This window comes from Lacerta agilis, chromosome 5, assembly GCF_009819535.1.
Source record: "Lacerta agilis isolate rLacAgi1 chromosome 5, rLacAgi1.pri, whole genome shotgun sequence".
Classification (NCBI taxonomy): domain Eukaryota; kingdom Metazoa; phylum Chordata; class Lepidosauria; order Squamata; family Lacertidae; genus Lacerta; species Lacerta agilis.
The window spans coordinates 15196853-15218800 of record NC_046316.1 but is presented as its reverse complement, the minus strand read 5'-3'; the positions used below and the strand labels follow the sequence as shown (position 1 = coordinate 15218800).

Sequence of the window (21948 nt, the reverse complement as noted above, 5' to 3'; positions counted from 1 at the left end):
AAGCCTCATTGAATTCAGTGGGACATTTCTGAGTAGATATGGTTAGTAACTGTTTGTGTTTATGTAGTATTTAAGTTGGCTTAATATTCCATTTTTTTCAATAAAACCTGATGGCGGAGATGCTTGGTTGCTCTAATTCCCTCCCCCTCTCCCCCAAATCATGGCCTCTGGCTAGCATAATACAGTACATTTGTTGAATGAATGAATGAAACTGCCCCCTTCTGGTCTCCCATTTGATGTATTCATACTGTGTTTTATTGAGGCGTGGGGAGAGGGCGGCGCTGTGGTCTAAACCACTGAGCCTCTTGGGCTTGCTGATTGGAAGGTCGGCGGTTTGAATCCCCGTTGGCGGGTTGAGCTCCCGTTGCTCTGTCCCAGCTCCTGCCTACCTAGCAGTTCAAAAGCTCTCCAGTGCAAGTAGATAAATAGGTACCGCTCCGGCGGGAAGGTAAACGGTGATTCCGTGCGCTCTGGTTTCTGTCACGGTGTCCCGTTGTGCCAGAAGCGGTTTAGTCCTGCTGGCCACATAACCAGGAAAGCTGTCTGTGGACAAACGGCGGTACCCTCGGCCTGAAAAGCGTGATGAGCACCGCAACCCCATAGTCGCCTTTGACTGGACTTAACCGCACAGGGGTCCTTTACCTTTTTATTGAGGCACAATGAATTAATTGTGTTGCCCCTTAGGATACTTCCTGCTGTAGGCCTGTGCTTAGAAACCTATTGGACTGTATGAATTAGCAAGTTTCCACAGATAGCACACAAGTGACCTAGGTTCATATATGAAGAACACACAGGTGCATGAGCAGGTAACCATAAAAGGAAATATATAAATAGGCTAAATCTCTGAAACCCAATTAACAACTTGGGTGCTGTCTCTTGTTGCTAGTGGTGACAAACAGGGAGTAGGTGGAGCCAGAGCCAATGAAAGGCAGAACCAGGTGAGGGCTACCTGAGGGCGATTCTCCATGTGTCCTCATAGACATACCTCCATTGCTTGTGGCCCACATTCAGGGATGTGGGCATTTCGTTCAACACAGTAGTTTCCAAACTGCTGGGGTTCCTTGGGTGCTTACCTGAGGTTCCTCAGTGAGAAGGTAAGTAATGGCAGATAAGCATTCCTGGGTAATTGTGTGCCTACCATTGCTGATCTTCCTCTGGTTGTCTTTTTAGTTTGCATAGGGGCACAGTGAGGCCAGCTGACCATGTGAACCTAGATCAGAAGCTCCCAAACTGTGGTCTGTGGACCATAGATTATCTGTGAGCTTTATAAAAATACTGTTACAAAAAAAATCACACAGTATCTAGCACTGTGCATTTCAATTGCTACAACAGACAGAAAAAAATTCGTCAGCCAAGACCCCATTTTCAAGTGGTTTGCAGGGAGGGGGCAAATTTAGGAACCACTATCCTAGAATAAAGTTAAGCAAAATAGAAAATTCTTTCCAGTAGCACCTTAGAGACCAACTGAATTTGTTTTTGGTATGAGCTTTCGTATGCACACGAAAGCTCATACCAAGAACAAACTCAGTTGGTCTCTAAGGTGCTACTGGAAAGAATTTTCTATTTTGTTTCGACTATGGCAGACCAACACGGCTACCCACCTGTAACTGGAACTATAGTTAAGCAGTTGCTTTTTCTTTTAAAGATAGTAGTTAAGTTAAACTTAGCATACATTTCATATGTTAGTTTTTAATAAATTAATTGTGAGAGGTAATTTTTTATATCAGACGCGTAGGTAAAAACGCGTTGGATCATAAGGTAATCCTATAATGCTATATTTATGGTCTTAATGGCTTAGTTTTGACATCACACTAAACAAAACCATGGTTGGAGAAAAGCATTTGCAACCTCCTTCCTGGAGTTTTCCATCCGCTTTAGCTCTCTGCAGGCTAAGCAAGAGCTGTAACCAGTGCTTACCCTATGGCTTATGGCATGCTGTTTGCCCATGAGTCTGGGCTTGGATGACACGCTGAACCAAAGTATGGTTTAGCTCAGGGCGATGCAGCAGCAAATGGATTAGGAAAGAGCGAAGCAACTGCAATCTCCTCTCTAGAAGCCTGCAGATTAATGCTAAGCCATTGTTTGACTCCGCATGACAGGCAAATGAGGCCAGCAGGTATTTTTTTTTTAATGATGAGTGTATGGAGAAAAGTGTTGGGTATCTTCTGTTCGATAATAGATAACAGAGCAAGTGTCCTTCAAGATGAATAACTTGGCCACTTCGAGAGCTTTAGTCTTGTTTTAAATGTATTTGTTGCATTTGTATTTTTAACTGTTTTTAATTATCTTTTGTGTAAATAACTTTGAGACAGTGATTTAGAAGGTGTTAAAATAATAACAAAACTATGCTTTATAATACTATTTTCCTGGCTTTAAAATAACATATATGTTTTTCATCCCATTGAATACTACTGTTTTCTTTTTCTCTGAAGAATTTCTACCCCACTTTCCTAGCTATGATTATGAAAGTGGCTTAAAGAATAATTTCTAGAACCTAGCAAGACTAAGACAGACGTGCTAGGTGCTGCTAGTCAGTCGCCATTAGGAGAAAAAAATAAATCACTAATTAGCTAATTTCCTGGCTTTGGGGAAAATAATCATTTTAAGCAAGACCACTGCGCTGGTTATTTTAGTCTGTTCTCTTTTGGGTCATCTCGCTCTAAATCGCCATGACCCACTTGCCAGATGTGATGAGCTCCAGAAACCTTGTGCTAATTATTTTGGCTGAGTTTCCTAAGCTGGTTACAGTTTATAGCTGTGCCAACAAGAACTGGGAGGTTATTATGGTTATTACTTATTCAAACATACTGTGCAGACAGGCTTTCTTCACATACTGTCTACTAACTTCTGTTGACTTTGAAATGTCTTCATTCTCCTGCTTCCTCTTTTCTGTTCTACTCTTTCTACAAATCCGTTTTCCATTCCTTTTCAATATTTGGGTAACCTTATACCTAAATTGTATCCTCCAAAGCACAACAGTACCTTTCTTCCCTCACTGCTCCTTACCATTGATCTTCTTAACTCCTCAGGGGTGCCAACTAGAATAAAATATTGTGGGAGCCCAGGTAAACCCCACCCTGGTTAATCGTTCACATGACACAGTGCACACACACCATTTGAATGGGAATGCCCATCAACTTTGTGGGGGCTTGACCCCCTCAAATATTTTTTGAAGCCCCCACGGCCCCTAGGAGTTGGCTCCTGTGTAACTCCTGGTTCCTTCCATGCATGTGTTAAGTTTACGTGCCTGTGTAAAACTAACCTCCATTCTGACATTCTCCAACCGCTTCCCCCACTCCATTATCTTTTGGAGGGTGGCAACACAAGGACGGGGGCTTCTCTGCAGTGGCTCCCCGTTTGTGGAATGCTCTCCCCAGGGAGGACCGGTTGCCTCCTTCATTATACACCTTTAGGGAGGCTTGCCTGGCACCTTCACTACATATCTTTAGGCACCAGGTGAAAATGTTGGGTTGATTGACATCCGATGCCCTTTAAAAATGTGTTGTGGAAGGGGGGCATTATTGAGTTGTCTTTGTTTTTATTATGTATTTCCTGTTTCTTGTGGTTTTATGTCGTGAACCGCCCTGAGATCTACGGGAATAGGGTGGTATACAAATTTTAATAATAATAAAATAAATAACATAAATCCCTCCGTCCTGCTTTCCCTTTGACTGTCTAGCCCAGGGGCACCCTGCAAATGTTTTAGACTATGGACTTCATTAGATATGGTAAGAAAAAGTGATTTATATGTGTTGTACGTGCGATATAACATTGTGCCACCAGATGACGCGGAGTCCCGTCTTTCTCTACCTGTTTTTCCTGTTTCAATTTACAACGCTTTAAACTGAAACACTTCTTTGATGTGTCTTAGATCCAGCCCATGACTCCCAGCGTCCTCTGACCATGGGTAATGCTGGCTGGGGCTGATGGGATTTTGGAGTCCATAACATCTTGAAGGTCCCAGGTTGGCTACCCCTGGCTTAATCTCATTCGATTGTAAGACTCAGGGCTGGGGCAGCAACTTGCACAACTCTGACAGCATGACAGGTTGGTCATGCTGGAGGCAGAGGAGCTTCCCTTTGTCCTGATTCGCTGCAGCCATAGGAGAAAATCGGTAGGGGGTTAAGTGGAGAGTAATCCAAACTATTTCCCCCCGCTGTTTAAATTGGAACCAAAGCCAAACAAATTGTGTCGCACATCCTGAATCTGAAACCGAGCCAAAAACAGGATTTCACTACTGTTGTAAAATAGACAGGTCAGCTCCCCGCTGAGAGGAAGAGCTGCAGTTCAGCAGCCGATCCTGTGCATTGCACGCAAAAGGTCGCAGGTTTAATTCCTGGCATGGCTAGGCAGGGCTGAGCTTGCCTTCTGTCTGAAACCTCGGAGAGTCACTGCCAGTTCATGCCGACAGCACTGAGCTAGGTGGACCAGTGGTCTGATTTGGCCACCCTGTGTTCCTAAGGGTGACACATTCCTGCTCCCTATTCACCGTCTCTCCCCCAACCCCACCTGCAACTCTTTGTTTCTGAAATTCCCTCTTTAAAAATCCCACAAAGCAAGCATTCTTCCTGGGCTTTCCTGCACTCTCAGCCTAACCTCGTCAGTGATGTGCCTGGAAATAAGAAAATACCGTAATTATTATGTGGTGCCAGTTCTCCTGCTGTAAGACAGCAGAATGACAGTCTTTGTTACCAACTCATACAAACTACAAAACAAGCGAAAGTAGAGTGACCAGAGGCAAAGGTTCCTGCACCTTTAGCCATTGTGTAGAAGAGGGAATTCCAGCAGGTAGAACACCCATATGATGAAATCCCTTTTTCTATACATATAATTAGGTGCAGGAGCCCTGTCCTCTATTGCGCCAACCCCCCCCCCCGCCCCAGCCCCAGTGGATGCCTCCATATGGGTCAAATGTGATGTTTCTATTGTCCAGATCTAGGAAACCTTGAAATTCTGTTTGGCAGACTGGGTGGCCTCCATTAAGGGAAATCCATGCAATCAAGCTTTCTGGAAAGTGTGTGTGAAACTGAGGCTATTTACAGACACCACCTAATTTATAAGGGTGCTTTTTCATATAAGGCATTTGGTTATATCTCCCCCCCCCCCCAAGAATGCTTTGTTTCTTCCCCTTAACTCTTGTGGTTTAATATAGCTTTATTCAGATTGTGGCCTTACTAATTATATCCCTACTATGTGCAGATATAAATAGGTTGACTGGCGCTGGAGCAGTTGCCATCCTTGCTCTTTTCCTCTCTACTAATTTGGTTCACGGGGAGAATTCTCCATGCTGCAGTTTTAACCAGGGAAACAGAAGCGCTTTTTATTATCTCTCATCTGTTTTGACTTTCTACTTAACAGCTTCCAGGCTTTGCAGGGAAAACCCCTCCGTACAGAGATTCAGGAGGGAACTAGACGTGGTGTTTGACATGCAGCTGCTTCCAAAAATGTCAGCCTATGTGAAGTTTCCCCTTTCCTGTTTAGTCACACTTGCCTCTTGCATCTCCATGCATTATCCAGACCTCGCTGCACATCAATAGCTATCTCTGGTTGGGAAACGAAAGGAACTCACATGGGCAGAAATGGCTGCCTGGTACAGAGTGGGGATGGGTGGGATTTGACCTGGCAAATTTCAGAAGCAGCTCTGTGGCAAAATAAAAATAAATAAGTAATAAAAATAAAAATAAAAATAAATAACACTAATATTTATACCCCGCCCACCTGCCTGGGTTGCCCTAGCCACTCTGAGTTGCTTCCAACACAAAAAAGCACTGCTAGTCTAATATGTTGCAGAATCCAACCAAACAAAGCTTGGCTATAATGCTTCTTTGGGTTTGTGGGGAGATCTGTTTCTCTCCATATTCATATACTCCTGCCCTTCATAAAGATTGGTTTTGATCTGTCGTCTTTGCAGCCGTATATGTGGCATTGTACAGCTTCCTGTGAAGGTATAATTACACTCTTACGTTCCTTGAACCAGGCAAAACTAGGCTTATTTTAATTATCTGTTGATCTCTGTGGATCTCTTTATGTGTGACTATTGTCCCAGCGTAGCTATGACAAGGTTCTGACACTACTGGATTCTTCAGAATATGTCTGGGAAACATTTACAAGAAATAAAAGAAACTAGGTACAATTCCTGTGTAAACCATTTGTGATCTCATACAACTCCCTGCCTTTTGATTAGGACCTGTATGGCATAAATTCCTAGAAGATTGTGCCTAGGCAATCCTTAGAACTCCTCCTTTTTCTCCTTGCTGGGACAATCTGCCCAGCAGTGGTGCTGGAATCAGCGTGTCCTGTGCTTTTTCTGGTTGACTAAGGGTGGTCCAAAGAAGTCTTCCTTCAATAGGGCTTGAGAGCCTATAAAGCTTTTCAGAGATAATTGGGAGCTGAAACATGTTCAGCTCGAGATGAAACTGTTTCCAGATGGATTCTTGCACTTTGGTCAAACATCAGAAGCTTGCATGTAAAACAGCGGCGTTTAAATTTCTTAAATGCATCTCTGTCCAAAGAGTAGGACACGTGCAGCCAACAGTGCAATCCTATATTCATTTACCCAGAAGCATGTCCTAATGAGTTCAGCGGGACTTACTCCCACGTAAGTGGATATAGGATTTTAGCCTGAGAGGCAGTTAGTTCATGCCATGTCTGTAATTGGCTGATATGCACATTGAGCTGCCCATGCAGATGCTCTTATAAATGTCAGCAGTGCAGTGTTGGAAAAGGGGACTTGATACCTTTCATGAGCAGTGGGTCCTCCAAAACTAGAAATTCTATGCGCAGAAAATGATATGGATCTTCCGTGACCACGTAGAGCCCCATTGTGAGTCATTAAACGCCCCTGTCGGCTCCTCCTTTGGTTTCTACTGCTAAAACTGAGAGTGTGAAACTATTTGCCCTCTTGGGAGTTTTCTCTTCACAGCTCCTACTACTAAACATGCAGTCCTTATCTTGGCTGGCTTGATGCAGACAGGCAGAATATGAACGTGGGCATCCACCCCCTCCTCCTAAAATGGCCTTTGCAGCTGCACTCTAATGATGATTTGCTTTGTAAAGTGCTATGCACATATAAGGTACTATAAGGGGGGGGGGAGAAACACCCACATACACCCGTAATCATAATGACTACATACAATAATCTGAAACAATTTACAATTGTTTGCTTTTCACACTCCCATGTCATACACCTCATATCTTACCGGAGCTTGAGGCTCCAGGAAGCAAACAGTTAAATGTCTGATGCTAGTGCTAGGATTGGGGCTCAGTGCCTCATTGCTCCCCAACCTAGATGAGGCAACTTGTGCAAATGGTATGTTCTCTCCATACGCCTTTGACTTTTCTTGCTGCTCTGTTTAAAGTGAGTACTGTTATAGGAGGTGGGTAATTCTCATGGTCTCGGGACCCTGGCAAATGCCCAGCCTTGCTGTCTTCTGATTCATAGAATCATAGGATTGTAGAATAGGAAGGAACCCCGATGATCATCTAGCCCAACTCCCTGCAATGCAGGAATCTTAGCTAGATAATACATGACAGGTGGCCATCCAATCTCTGCTTAAAAACCACCAAGGAAGAAGAGCCCACCAACACTTTTGGGAGTCTGTTCCACTGTTGAACACCTCTTACTGTCAGGTAGTTCTTCCTGATGTTTAATCGAAATCTCATTGCTTGTAAATTGAATCCATAGGTTCAGGTCCTAGCCTAGCAGGAGAAAACAAGCTCTCTCCATCCTCATGTGACAGCCCTTTAGATGTTGGAAGATGGCTATTATATCTCCTCTCAGTCTCCTCTTACCCAGACTAAACATACTCGGCTCCTTCAACCGTTCCTCATAAGGCTTGGTTTCCAGACCCTTGATCATCCATCTTGGTTACCCTCCTCTGCAACTTGTCAATATCCTTCTTAAATTGTGGTGTCCAGAAGTGGACACTGTACACCAGGTGTGGTCTGAAGCCGGCTTTGTATGTGGCAAATATTTTCTGAATCAGGCTGGAAAGTGGAATTAAAGTTTTCTGGGCTAGAATACATTTGGGTCTGCCTAAAAAACCCTGATGTTGGGAAAGATTGAGGGCACAAGGAGAAGGGGACAACAGAGGATGAGATTGTTGGACAGGGTTCTCGAAGCTACCAACATGAGTCTGACCAAACTGCAGGAAGCAGTGGAAGACAGGAGTGCCTGGCGCGCTCTGGTCCATGGGGTCACGAAGAGTCGGACACGACTAAACGACTAAACAACAACAATATATATTTTTAACTAAGTTTCCCCCCCCCACACACACACCCATGTCACAAACAGCTTTTGAATTCCCCTTGACTTGCTATGTGGGGATGTGGGGACCCTGCTGCCTGAGAAGGAGACATCCATAGTCCCCTTGGACATGTTAAAGTATTTCCACAGTTCTTTGAACCATGCGTTCTGCATATGACACTGTGGGAAAAACACCATTGTTTAGACAGCAAGTTATTTTTGATTGGCAGGAGGCTATTGCCAGGAAGTGCTCTCAAAGAGAACAGATAATGCCACCTTGGCATTTTTAACTCCCAGAGTACAATAGAGCAGAGTGTTAAAAATGCTAGGCCACAACAATGCTGGCTTTTAACATAAGGTCAAGGTGGAAGGGCTGCTTTAACCTTAAGGTTTTGGTGTCCTTAAGGGTGGCAATGTGAGTGACAGACAAAGCTGATCACTGGAGTAGCACTCCTATGCAAGCCATAGTGAAATGTATAGGACTGCACAAAGTTCCATTTCAACAGAGTATGTGCAGATGGAAACTCCACAGTAGACTGTCTTCACTTGTCTGCTTTAGGGCTGAAGAGACAATAAACTCCAAATTATGCCATTGACCTGCCAGATTTCTTTAGTGTCTGCCTTTAACCTTTCAAATTTTGCTTAGCAAATCTCCTTGACTGCATTAAAAAGGGCCAGTAGTTTTGAGAACCTATTGTAGAAACTGGTTATACTACAGCTCAGTTTGGACATCATATCAAACCATGGTTTGCACTAACTATGGTTTAGAACCCAAGCCAACATTTGAGCTTCTAAATATGCTACTGTTTAGAACTGTTTGCTGATTTAATGTTTGCCTTCTCAGAGCTCTATCCTTTGGGTTCAGTGGGCTCTGAAGGCTGAACATTTACTATAATTAAGGTTTGTCAATTCTGACATCAAACCATATTTGGCACAAATCATGGTTCGCAAACTCATTTAAAACCCTGGTTTCTGATCGAATTTCCCAGCTGAACCCAGACTGCTTTGCGAGTGCAGACGTTGCAACAAACCACAGTTTGACCTGACGTCTGAACTGAGCTAACAGTTGTTAGAGAAAGCCAAGAACCTAGATCAGTGGCCCATCTAGTTGTCAGGGGCTGGACACTGGAGGAGGAATGGTGGAGACAGCCCTCCTCCTTCTCCTGAACCTTCCTGAGAAGAGGAGGGTAGTATAGAATTAAAACAGTGGTTTGCAGAAGGTCATGACTCTGAGACAGAAGAGGGGAAAAGCTAATGGAAGAGGAGGGGGGAGCAGCAGAGCCAGAGTATCTGGCTGGCACTTTATCATTAGAAAGCATTCCTGACCCCGCCTTCTCCTAGAACCCGGCATGCATTGAGAGTAGTAGAACAGAAAGCTCAGAGGCAGAAAGCACAGATTGGCTGGTGCAGGGAAGACGTACAATAGGAGAGGCGGAGGGGAGGGGAGCTACGCCATTATCTAGGAGAGACTGCATTTCTACATTGTACAGGCATGTCCAACTCCCAAGAGACTGTGATCTACTCTCAGTATAAAAAAAACTGGCAGTGATCTACCCATTGGGTGGGGTGGGGTGTGTGTGTGGGGTGTGTGGATTGCCCAGAGTTGTTGAATTTTTTTTAGGATGGAAGTGCCAAGAGTTGTTGAGCTTTTTTGTATATGATAAGGATCACGCGATCTACCAGGGTCAGCCAGGGATCTTCTGGTTGGACATTCCTGGAGTAAAAGACTTGGTAAGTACTCCTCTTCTTTTTTATCTGCTTCTTGGCTGCCACCATGGGAGGGATCGGATTCTCTGAAGCCTGACACTAGTGCAGGATCTTGCTCTTGCAGTGGCTGCCCAGATGCCCGTGGGAAGTCCACAAGCATGATTTGAGCACATGAGCACGTTCTGCTCCTGTGATTTCTAGCAACTGCAATTCAGAAGCATTGCTGCCTCCAACCGTGGAGGCAGAACATAGCCATCATGACTAGTAGCCATTGATAGCACTCTTCTACACTGATTTGTCTAATCCTCTTTTGAAGCCATCTAGGTTGATGGCCATCATTGCTTCCTGTGGAAGTGAGTTCCATAGTGTAACTGTGTACTGCATGAAAAAGTACTTTCTTTTATCTACCCTGAGTCAACACTCAGCTTCACTGGATGTCCAGTAAGTTTCCATGTGTCATTGCATCTCAACCAACACTACCTGCCAGGCCATCTGGGTGACAGGCAATACCTGCAACATTTGGGTCAGGCAGGCAATTCACATTGCGGTCCATACGCCCACCACATCCCCAACTATCTTCTAGTGATCAAATCATCCACTACCACAATCCTCCCACCCACCCACCCACCCACCAGAGAATTATCCTCAGCACAAGAAGACAAATGGAATTCGTCCCTCAAGGAATAAGTGCTTTCTAAGGGAATTTCCTCTCCCTCAATACCTAATATGTAACCTAATCCGTAGGACTCTTTTGTCCTTGTTCCCATAGCAGTGTAAATGTCAAAAAGCCTGAAATTTTAAGATGAAATTTCTCCATTGACTTCAATTTTACAATTCCTCCCCCTTTTACTGCTTCGCTTTCCCTTCCTTGGTAACTCAAGATGCTTCTCCAGTTTGCTGGCAGTGTGGGCGTGAGAAAGACATCTGTGTACGCTAGTTAGCATGGGAGTCTGGGGTGGGGGTGGGGAAGAAACATGCTAAGACGGTAGGCAAAGAAAGACTGCAAGAGCGTGAGGCAATCTGCAGGCTGCCTGCTTAGTACGGTTCCAACATAATCCTCCGTCGGCACCTCCCTCTTTACAATTGGTGGCCACCAGGAATAAGCCAGATCACAGTTATAATAAGTCAGCTATCATGTGCCATAGAAATGTAGGTAACATGGTAGCCAGAGGCCAATGTGGAAAGATATGCGAGTTGCCACATAGGAAGCATTCAGGTCCAGGACAGGACCAATACACTGTGTGTGTGTGTGTGTGTGTGTGTGTGTGTGTGTGTGTGTCTGCAGCGACTCTGGAGTCTGAAAAGCCCAGAAGCTACACAAACATTCAAATCTGGCTGGTTCTGAAAGATGCGAGCTTTCCTGGGTTTCCCAGGAGGGTGTGCTAAGCACAATCAGTGCCAGGCTGCGGCTGGGCAACAAGAAGCAAAAAGGAACCCAGGCCAGCCAACAGACTCAGTCCTGACACCGTCCATGTTCATATAATTAGTATATTCATCAATACCTGTTTCTTTTCAGTGGCTATTTGTTATCCACAAATTTCCCAGGGATTCTGCAGAGTCTTTGAAAATGCCTCTCAAAGAGCGCACACAAAAGCAACACAAAGCTTCAAAGCCACCTCTAAGGGTTACAGTGTCCACAGGGATGAGAAATGTTGTTTTCCCTTTTTTCCCCGTTTGGGATATTTAGCATCCTGTTATTCATTTAATTAAACTGGTTCCTATAAATTAATCAGGGTCAATTGTGTTTATATATGCCAATAATTCATTTAGAGGCCATTATACGACGAACAGCTAAATAAATATATTTATTTAGAAATCAATTATAGAAATTACATGTTGCATACAGAGATGGAGGCTGATGGCTTTAGTACAGCAGTTTATGTCAGATTAATTGTAGAGAGTTATAATAAAGCAATGGTTATTTGCAGTGAATGGCAGGGAACACCCCTGTTTCCGGGGGGTGGAGAGGGAAACAGCGTGAATTAATGATGCATTTATATGTTGCAATAGTATCCAGAGAGGATTTGAGACTCATATATGGCAGTACTCTTGTAATTTCTATTTTATAGGTGTAATATACAAAGACCAGCTCCCCCTATTTTTTTATTGCATATAAAGTACACGATTCATTGAAAAGTTCTGCTGTGCAAGTCACACTGAAATGAATAAAGACCTGTGCGAGGTCATGTTAAGGCAATATGCTTGACAGCCATCCCAGCACCTTGGAAGTCAGGCACAGGTTTACTTCTTCCTATTCAGATGGGGAGGAGACTGAGCCAGAAAAGCTGCCTGGTTAGCTCAGTTTGTAGAGCATGAGACTGTTAATCTCAGGGTCATGGGTTCAAGCCCCACGCTGGGCAAAAGATTCTTGCATTGCGGGGGTTGGACCAGAATACCCTCATGGTCCATTCCATCTCTAAAATTCTAGGATTATAAGATCACCCCTCCAATAGCTATCGATTCTGTACCAGCATAAAGCGATCCAACCAATCACCTTTCCTGTGCTCTGTCTTATGGTACACCTTAATGAAAGCATTAAACAATTCTTGTAAGCCTTACAGAGTAAAGCATGATAGTTCTAAACTGGAGGTCTAGGCTGTTTACATCCAGTATTTTTGTCCCGCTTAAAGGCAATTCACTGAGTGCTTGAATCACCTATGCCAACAATCCTATCCCTGCATTAAGAGTGCCCTCCTCCATTCCATCTGCCAGAGAGATTAAAATGGGAATTGATGGGCATGGAGCAAGCTCTCTGAAAGTGTTTGCCCATGCTCTCTCCAGCTGGTTTCCCTAGATCTTCCCTCATTTGCCTCCTTCATGTGCCTGTCTGCTTGCATACAAGTGAGGAAGCAGACAGGTTTTCTGTGTGATCTCCTGTGGTTATTCCCAGCCCCCTCCACTTTTAGTGTATGTGGATTTTATTCATGTTTTAAATTGTTTTTATTATGTTGCTTTGTTTTCTTAAGTCACCTTAAATGGCAGGGGAGGTTGGATAAATTAGTGAAATGGAAATGAATGGGTTGTGGTGGCCCTAGGATGGCCCCTGATTGTGGCGCAGACAGGGGGGACAAAATTTCTCTTGAGTATGATTTGTGAGAAATTAGATACATGCTAAGTACACTTTCAACCCCTCCTAAGAGGGCCTTACAGATGCATCTTTAAATTTGTGGGAACAAAGACAAAAAGGAATGCCTAAGGTATTGCTACAGGCCACCCCAATCCCTTCTGAGCCATGCATGGGCTTCCCAGGGGTCTTAGCCCTCCACCAGGGTCTGTGCTCCTTTGGAGAATTTGAGACAGGGTGGAGGCTGTTGTAGCTTTAAGAAATATGATTTATTCACATACTTACACCTGAATTTAGATAGAGGGAGTCCAGATCTTACAGCATGGTCATTTCAAGAGAGGCTTGTTCTCCACAGCAATGCAGCACTTGGGTCCAAAGCATCTCTTCCGGCCTGCCTTCAGCCAGCCTTCCCAATATGGATCCAGCCTTTTCCCAGCTATTCCAAGTCTCATGCCAAAGGCCCCAAACTCTCCCACTTACCCTGACAACTGTCCAAATCCCCAGTGTCTGTCCACACCTCAAGGCAGAGGGAAAGGTCAGTTCTCTTGCATTGCCAATGACCCTCAATGGCCTTGCATTGTTTATTAATGGCCCTAGCTTGGCCGGGTCCTTTTTGCATAGGCTAGCCTAGCAATTCCTCTGCAGCTTGTATTTCTCCCTTTATTAATTTCTAGGTTTTTGGTGGGGGACTCCCACCCCTACCCTACAAACCTATAACAGTATTAAGTTTCTTTAGGCAACAATATTGCTAACCATCACAGTTTATCTGCATTTGAAACATTACCTTTACCTCCTTCATCCTGCTGTGCTGGATAACAGAAGCATGCATAATTTGTACTACTTGCAACATTTTATATTTTAGAATGGGGCCAAAGGTTAAAATGTGGAAAACTGGATTATAGGTTTGGTTGCAATGGGTTCTATGCTAGTAGCTGTGGCAGCTCCAGTAAAGGCAACTCTTAATTTGTTTCAGTGTAACTGATACTAGAATTACGTGCTGTGTATTGGAAAATTCTGCCTTCACTTGCCTGCTTGTATTATTGATGCCCTCTTTTTAGAGATACAAAAGAAAGGACGCAATGCCCACTTCTAAAAACAGCTCCTAATCATTTGATTATTGCTGTTACATTAGGCATTAAAGACATAAAGGCAAATTTCATCTTGAGAGTAAGCGCAGAAGGATCACCGGGCTTATTAGCACTCACGTGTGTGTAGCTGTATCTGAGGATTGAATTTGGCTCCTTGCCTAAGGTTTCAGTAGATCATCATGTAGCCAGGGCTGCGAGCTAACAGATCCATTCTTTATTTACCGCAGGCAAACACAATGAGAGTAACGTTTCATTGAAGCTTCGTTACGTAAAGCCTCTTTGGATAATAGTGTACAAGGATTTCTCTCTGGAAGGCTAAAAATGAAGACATGCCAGAAGGATGGAATCAAGGCCTGTTTTTAAATGGAGCTGCAGCTTTTAAAAAGTGGCACCTTTTAATAGATGATGAATAAGAACATGAAAGCAAATTTCCAAGAGAAGTTAGGTCCCCCCCCCGTCGTGGCCTTTAGTTCGTCACCTCTGCCCCCACCTGTGACCCAAGCTGAAATGAAACCTAGAAAAACAAGATGAGATGTGCAGATATTTCCAGCCATCCAGATTATATTCCTAAATGGAAGTTACAGGCAAAGGACACCCATCGCCCTTCAAGATCTTTTCCTTTCAAGCTGAGCTAGTGCAAGAGAACTCCCTCCTTGGTTTGGGCCCCAAAGCTTTGCTTATTGCTCCCATTTGAGCAACTGATTTAATAAAGTCTGAATTCAGCTCTTTATGGGAAATATTATCTTATATAGCTTCATAAATAGTATAGAAAACATTGATTTGGAAAGGAATGATAATTACCAAACAAAGATGAAGTTTAAAACCAAATGTTCATAAGTAGTGGAGAAAAACAAATGGGATGCTGTCACATCAGGACTAGTGAAATGGTTAAGGGGAAGTAATTTCAGTCAATTCAGATATAATTACCTGTATACAGCCTAATGAACTGTGGAGAATTCTCCCCCCCCCCCAACTCCACAATTGTCCTTGGAGAGGAATTGGACGTGGGCATTAGCTGTTCCTGGAGACAGACATACTGAGAATTGTCTTCAGGATCATATGCATCTCTAGCTCCTTCTCTGCTCCCACCCGCTCCTTTCACAAATGGAGAAGTATACAAATGAATTGAAGATCCAGTGGTTTCTTAACTTTGTGATCTTCCCTGACCATGGAAAAGAAAACCTTCTTTAAAACAGGGAGGGGTTTTGTTGCTGTTCAGTCGTTCAGTTGTGCCCGACTCTTCGTGACCCCATGGACCAGAGCACGCCAGGCACCCCTATCCTCCACTGCCTCCCATAGTTTGGCCAAACTCATGCCAGTCGCTTCGAGAACACTGTCCAACCATCTCATCCTCTGTCATCCCCTTCTCCTTGTGCCCTCCATCTTTCCCAACATCAGGGTTTTTTCCAGGGAGTCTTCTTTTCTTATGAGGTGGCCAAAGTACTGGAGCCTCAACTTCAGGATCTGCCCTTCCAGTGAGTACTGGAAGGGAGGGGTTAACTTCTCCCAAATTAAGAGAGTTCCTGTGTTCAAATAATCTCCTATTCAGTTATTTATCTCTAAGTGCAGGAACCAAAGCATGAGTAAGGAAGCGCAATGAAGTTATTAAAATGTGGTATATCACTCCACCCCCACCCCTGGTCAGCTAGTGGCTGTTTGCCTGACATCATTCAATCCCATAAGAGCAACTGTGTGAGAAAAACTAGCACTATCATCCCTGTTGGCTTCCAGGTAGCTCAATTGTTTCTCATTTTGAGGAATGCCACTCATCTTATTGCCTCTCGACAGGCCAAGTAAATTCAGGATCTCATCACTCTCACTGCTGACAATAGTTTGCTTCAGAAATGAAGGAGCTTGCAGTGGAGGTAATGCAAAGAGCTGTTTACACTAAGGGGAAGAGTCCCATGAGGTTTTTTTGCACTACCTGCGGGAGGAAACAGGTCTTTGATTCTAGGTCTTTGCCACACACTATGCCAGATATATATGCTGTGGGTGTATTCTGGGCTAGCTGCTGTAGAGAGTAGGTAGTTATGTGGGGTGGGGTGGGGTGGGGGAAATGAAAATGTGGGGGAAATGTGGGGTGGGGTTCTCAAATGAAAAGATCAGCAATGGCAGAATGACTTTCCTGAAAGACAACTTGCTTTGCAGCAGATCATCTATCTCCTAATATGCACAGCTGCAAAGGCCTACCATTTTAATTTCCCGTAATGCCCCAGGACGTCACCATGTTGGGGGACATTGTGGGAACTCAAAATGACACCGCAGGCTCCTCTGCCCATTGTGAAGGGTTCAGGCAATACAGCCTTGGGCACTGCCAGGTTATTATTAGTGCCCCAGCAGCTGCCTGAGGTTGGCTTATGCTGATGGCTGGGCCAGCTAGCATCCTCTGCAAGAGACACTGTTATTGTGTGGAAAGTTCAAGGTTTTCTCAGGAGGCAGGTTGATGTGGAAATGGCACCTTGAAGCTAGAAGGTTTTCAGAATGTTGATCTCAAGGTCAAGACAGGTGGCAAACATTCTGGTTTTGACATCCACGCCCAGGCTCCTGCCAATATAGGTTGACTTCTGAATCACTTGGTGAGGCAATAGAATACCAGATGATGCCAATGGCTATTACTTTGAATTTCAGCATTACAATTTATTGCGCACATCATCTTGGATGAGCTTAGCATAGTCAGATTAGAGCATTTCAGCCACTGAAATGGTTTCAAGTTACAGAAACCATTCTAAAGGTATTTAGATATTGCTTTGGAGTATTCAGAGCACTTTTTGCCCAGTGTCTTGTTGCAGTGTGTACAGCCCTGTAAAGTGGGTCAGTATTATTATTCCTATATAGCACATAGGGAGCTGGGGAAGTTTGGCTTACCTAAGCCCCCTAGTGCATGCATTCTGGAGGTGAATTTGAACTGTGAGCTTTCCGAATTGCAGCTCAGTCAGTCTGTGAGCCACTACACTGCACCAACTCTGTTGGATGGTGCCAGTGTTTCTCTGGGAGATTCTGGCAGAGTTTCTGATGATGCTTGAAGTTCATAAATGTGACTGACTGACAAATGCAGCCTTCCCCAACCTGGTGCCGTTCAGATGTTTTGAACTTAAACCCCCATCAGCCTCAACCAACTTGACTCTGTTGACCAGAGGTGATGGAAGCTGTAGCCCAAAATATCTGGAGGGCACCAGGTTGAGAACTGTGGTCTCATGGAAATACCATGCTCCCCTCAAAAAATTGTCTTATGCGCAAATTACATGTCAGATCATTCACAACATCACAGTGGACTTTGAAATTCAAATTGGAATGTGTTTAGAGCTGATCCATAAGTATGTCTGTGGCAAATGTTTGAAGAAAAGACAACAACTGTGCAAAACACATTTCTTTCCACATTGGAGACAAACACACACACGAGAGAGAGAGAGAGAGAGAGAGAGAGAGAGAGAGAGAGAGGAGTTTGTAAGCCACAGTTCTTGTCCCTGCAGTAGGTATGATAAACTTCATGAATTAAATCCTGAGCAGAAAATAGTTTTCTCCAACTCCCTTGCCATTTTGCCTCTTTCCCTACTTGGATAGTTATATAAATCTAAAAAAAGGTCACAAGATCCTACCAAGATACTCATTTTCATGTAACAAAAAACCCAGAAACTTCAGTGTCCGTCATGGGCATTAGCTATTACTAATATCATTATTGTGATAATTGTGATGGGGGTAGCGGTAGTACCTCTGATAGGGGATACATCATTCTCCTTCTGGGGCAGTTTGCCCATCTTTGGTTCCCACCCTGCACTCAGCTCTCACCTGTGGCTCTGGCAGTGGCCACCCCCCTGGAAATGGCTTTGACTGGATGGCTAAACCAGGTGCCGGTAGCCAATGGGTCTCAGTGAGTTCGGGACTTAACCTACAAGCTCTCTGGTGTAATGCCTGAAAACTGCCCTAGGCCCAAGAGGCCTGGCCTGACCCCTGCTTAAGCTGGGCGTGCTCACAGAATTCCTCACCATGTGCTGAGGGCGTGGCTTACCCGCAGGTGAGTCAACGTGGAAAGGTAGGCAGTTTGTAAATCACATTTAACACACTTGCTACTTTTATGTAACTGTACAAGCCTTGTGTAAACACCCCACCACCAAGTCAGTATGAATTTCCCCCAGCCAGTAGCAGGTGACCAGAGCAAGAGGTGACACATCAATAATTCCAGTTTGACAGTAATTCAGTTATCCATACCGGTCGTCCCCATCTTCCCTCACCAGAGACACACTATTCTCTCTCGCCCAATCCTTTTTTGCTGATTCATTCAACATTTTACCTCTATACTGCTTGCTTGAATAATAATTTAAAAAAATGCTCTGCACTAATTTGAAATTTAATATAGACAAAGGCCTGGGATGATGCCTTGAAGAAATGCAGTGGCTGTAGCTTGCTGGCAGCAAGCCTGCACCTCAGCGCCAGTTTTATGGGTTATTGATTTGCTTACGACATGCAGTGCGGTTCCTGTTCTCAAAGTGGACTGTAAGTCAGGCGAGCATCTAGGCTTAGACTTTGTTTTTAATTAATGTTGACAACCTATTGTGTACTTGGTGGTGGGGCTGGGCTTGAGTCGGTGGTGCTGGCTTCCCAGGTTTGGGACCATTCTTCAATCATCGGCTTAAATTAGGTTAGTGGACTGTAATATACTGGAGTTGTTAACTTAATTATCCTCATAGGGGAAACTTAGGGGAGGGGAGGGGGGGACACGAGTCAGTAGCAGAATATTTTGCCTAATGAAAGATCCCAAGCTCAGTCCCTGGCATCTCTGAATGGGAGGGCAGGGGCAGACTTTGGTCTTTCAAATTTCAGTGGTACCCTGTAAAAGGCCAAAATTTGGCGATACCGACACCCCACCCCCCGGCCCCCTCTCACCTTTTGTTCTGCTCAATTCACTACATCATAGTTGCAACGCCCTATTGGTACCCTGTAGGCTCAGTGCCCAGTGCGGCGGAACTGGTTGTGCTGCCCAAAATCCACCTTTGGGGAGAGTGGCTAACTGGCCCTGAGGAGGATTTTGATTCACCCCCTCAAAATAAACTAGATCCTGTGCACTGTGAAGGAGCCTAGCAGGCCACAACCCGTGTCTCGTGGTTATGGGTCACAGGTTGTACACAAGCAGGTATAGGAATCATAAATCGTTTCAGGGCCAAATTGAAATAAACCCCCGAGCTCTTTGCAAGAGAAAGAGAATGTGTTTAAAAAACAAAAAACAAAACCTAGCACCCAGCCAAATTTTACTTTTAGAACCAATTCTGCAAAAGCAGTATAAAATAATACATTGGAACCAGTGTCACCAGTGTGGACGATAAGAAGCTTTCGAATGAAGCAGAACTCGTCCTCAGGGTGGATGCTCAGAACAAAATTAGAAAAGGCAGACACGAGATGTTTCTCGGTGAGAGCCCAGTTCTAAGTGTTTCCTGCAGTTTACTTCAGTCCCAATACAGTGATGGCGGATGCTGTCGCAGTCTAATTAAGTTAAAGGACAGTACATGGAGATTATTTGCAAAACAGATAAAAGTCATAGCAACTTGGGGAAGGAGTGGAGAATAAAGCCTGAAGTAAGCATTGGTGATGTGTGTCTGTCTGCCAGTGCAACCCTTCGCTGAGCAGCCTGGAAAGGGAAAGGGGCTGAAAGAGGGGTGGGTTGTTTCCTGTCCGTGGTTGTGACTCAAGGAATAGGATCTGTGATGAGAAGACACTTTCCATAGCAATGACTTTTCAACCCCCTCGTAGCAACATGTCGGCAGATGACCTTTGGGCTCTGCGAATTTGATTGCATAACAAATATTGACTTTTTTTTTAGACGGTCAGGTTATCCTCATGAGAAATGAAATGGCTAAAATGAAATCATTGGAGCATGTTGCACATATATTATGCATACACGCATACATGCAAATAGGAGAACTATAAAGGGTAAGGCAGAATTTCAGAAGCAGGACTTGTGGGGCATGCATGACTTTTTGCCAGTGACATGCATGCAGGTTATGCGAGACAGAAAACTTTGCATTGAACGAAGGTCATTCAAAAGCAGCGCGGCTTCTTTTTCTGTCTCCAGCTAAATTGAATTCTTGGTGCACGAGTTCGATCATTTCTGTAGCTTCCATTTTTTATTGTGGTATCTGCATGCATTCGAAGGTGCTGCATAGATAGATAGCATACAGTTTTATTCATTTTGCAATGTATAATTTTTGGCTGATGGTTGGCTTTCTTAAAAAATAAACAAACAACGCAGGTAAGTAAAGCAATGGGCCCAGCTTCTAGGTAATAGCTGCTTATGATTCAAACATGTATTTCTAACAAATGCCCTATTCTATACACACTTTCCTGGGAGTCAGTTCCACTGAGCTCAGGGGGAAGTACTTATGAGTAGACATGTATAAGACAACACCATAAGTCAGAAGATGAGACTTGCTTATTCTACTGGTTAATTTTTATAACTGTGAAAGGAGGCACAGGAGTATAAGATGGGGTGCATTTGATTTTTAAAATTTTGAAATAAGTTACAGATTCCATCCCTCATACCACATGTGGTCTGACAGTAATTGCAGAGTGGGTTAGTCATGCAATCATCGCTGCAGTTTGTGCACACCCAGCAATTTCCTTCCCCAGATGCTATAGATGTGGCTATCTGTTTTGGCTTTGTGTTTGGTTAGGGTGGGGTAGGGAGAGCTATTCATTCTGCTTAAGTCAACTGTCTGGCAATGGAACCCTTGACATTTAGTTCATGTTGCATGCGGAATGAAAGCCACAGCATTTGAGCATGATATATGGGTGTGCCTGTCCACATAATTACTTTTGCATGGGGGCCAAGTTGCTCATTTCAGTACTGTTCATACCGGTAGTTCGTTCTTCGTGTTCATGGGATGTGTATTACAATTAATGCTTCTCTCTTGTACATCCAAAACCATTTCCAGTGTTTGCAAAATGGTGCAAATAGCTGCATTTTGTGGTTATTTTTAAAAGATTCCACATTATCTCAGTATTTTGTTTATATTGATTTATATAGTTATTATCCAAACTTTCATAAGATGTATCTGGGCAATCCGGGCTTTCATATATCCATTTGTGGAAGGAAGGCCCTAGCGTTGGAATTAGTGGATTACCGGTATGTTTCTAGACCCTTCCAGTCTTGCAGTACCTGTGATTTACTGAACTCAAGTTAAACCTCAAGCCTAGCACTGGGAGATGGTGGGAAGACTTTGTTAATTAGATTAAGTCAGCATTTCTCTCTGCCAGTCCAATGCTGCTACATGTTGCTGGCATGTATTTGAATGCCAGATTCATTGCAATAAACAGGTCATCAAGGAAAACTATATGGAGCTCACAAGCTCACAAATGGTTATTAGGTACAATTATAGCTGCTGTTTGTAAGATAAGATAATCATATGCATAATTAAGGTTTATGCAGGAGGGGCTCGGGGTGCTGCCTGAGGTATTCTGGGGGTGGGGTGGGGAGAGACCTCGTCTTTGGTCTTTTATGGCAAGGTAGAGTTACTCTGAGATTTTCTTCTGCTAAGGATTCACTTTTGCAATCAGAAGACCGTACCTGGATTTAACTGATTTAATAATTCCCTTTCTTCAGGGAATGTTCTTTGAGACTAGCTAGGGATCCATAACAAATAATTCTTACTGTAGCATGCACACCAAACTATAGTTCCCAAGGAGGGGAAAACCAAAACAGTGAAACTGGCACAAACCACGTTTGCAGGGCAGATCTGCCAACTCTGAAGCTAAGAAGCAACTGTCCGCTGCCTCTCGTGGAGACATAACACGCAGTCCAGGATAGGGTTGCCAGCTTTGTTTTTACGAGTAAAAATCCAGCAGAAATGCTTGCC

At 44.0% G+C, this 21948-nt stretch overlaps 1 protein-coding gene and 1 non-coding gene across 15 annotated transcripts in view; both read left to right on the top strand.

The window, feature by feature from the left end:
• Positions 1–21948, top strand: part of LOC117046593 (calcium-activated potassium channel subunit alpha-1) — a 588284-nt gene that overhangs the window by 39329 nt on the left and 527007 nt on the right. The window lies entirely within an intron of this gene.
• On the top strand, positions 12240–12312 carry TRNAN-GUU. Its single transcript has one exon. It is a non-coding gene; the product is annotated as a tRNA-Asn (tRNA).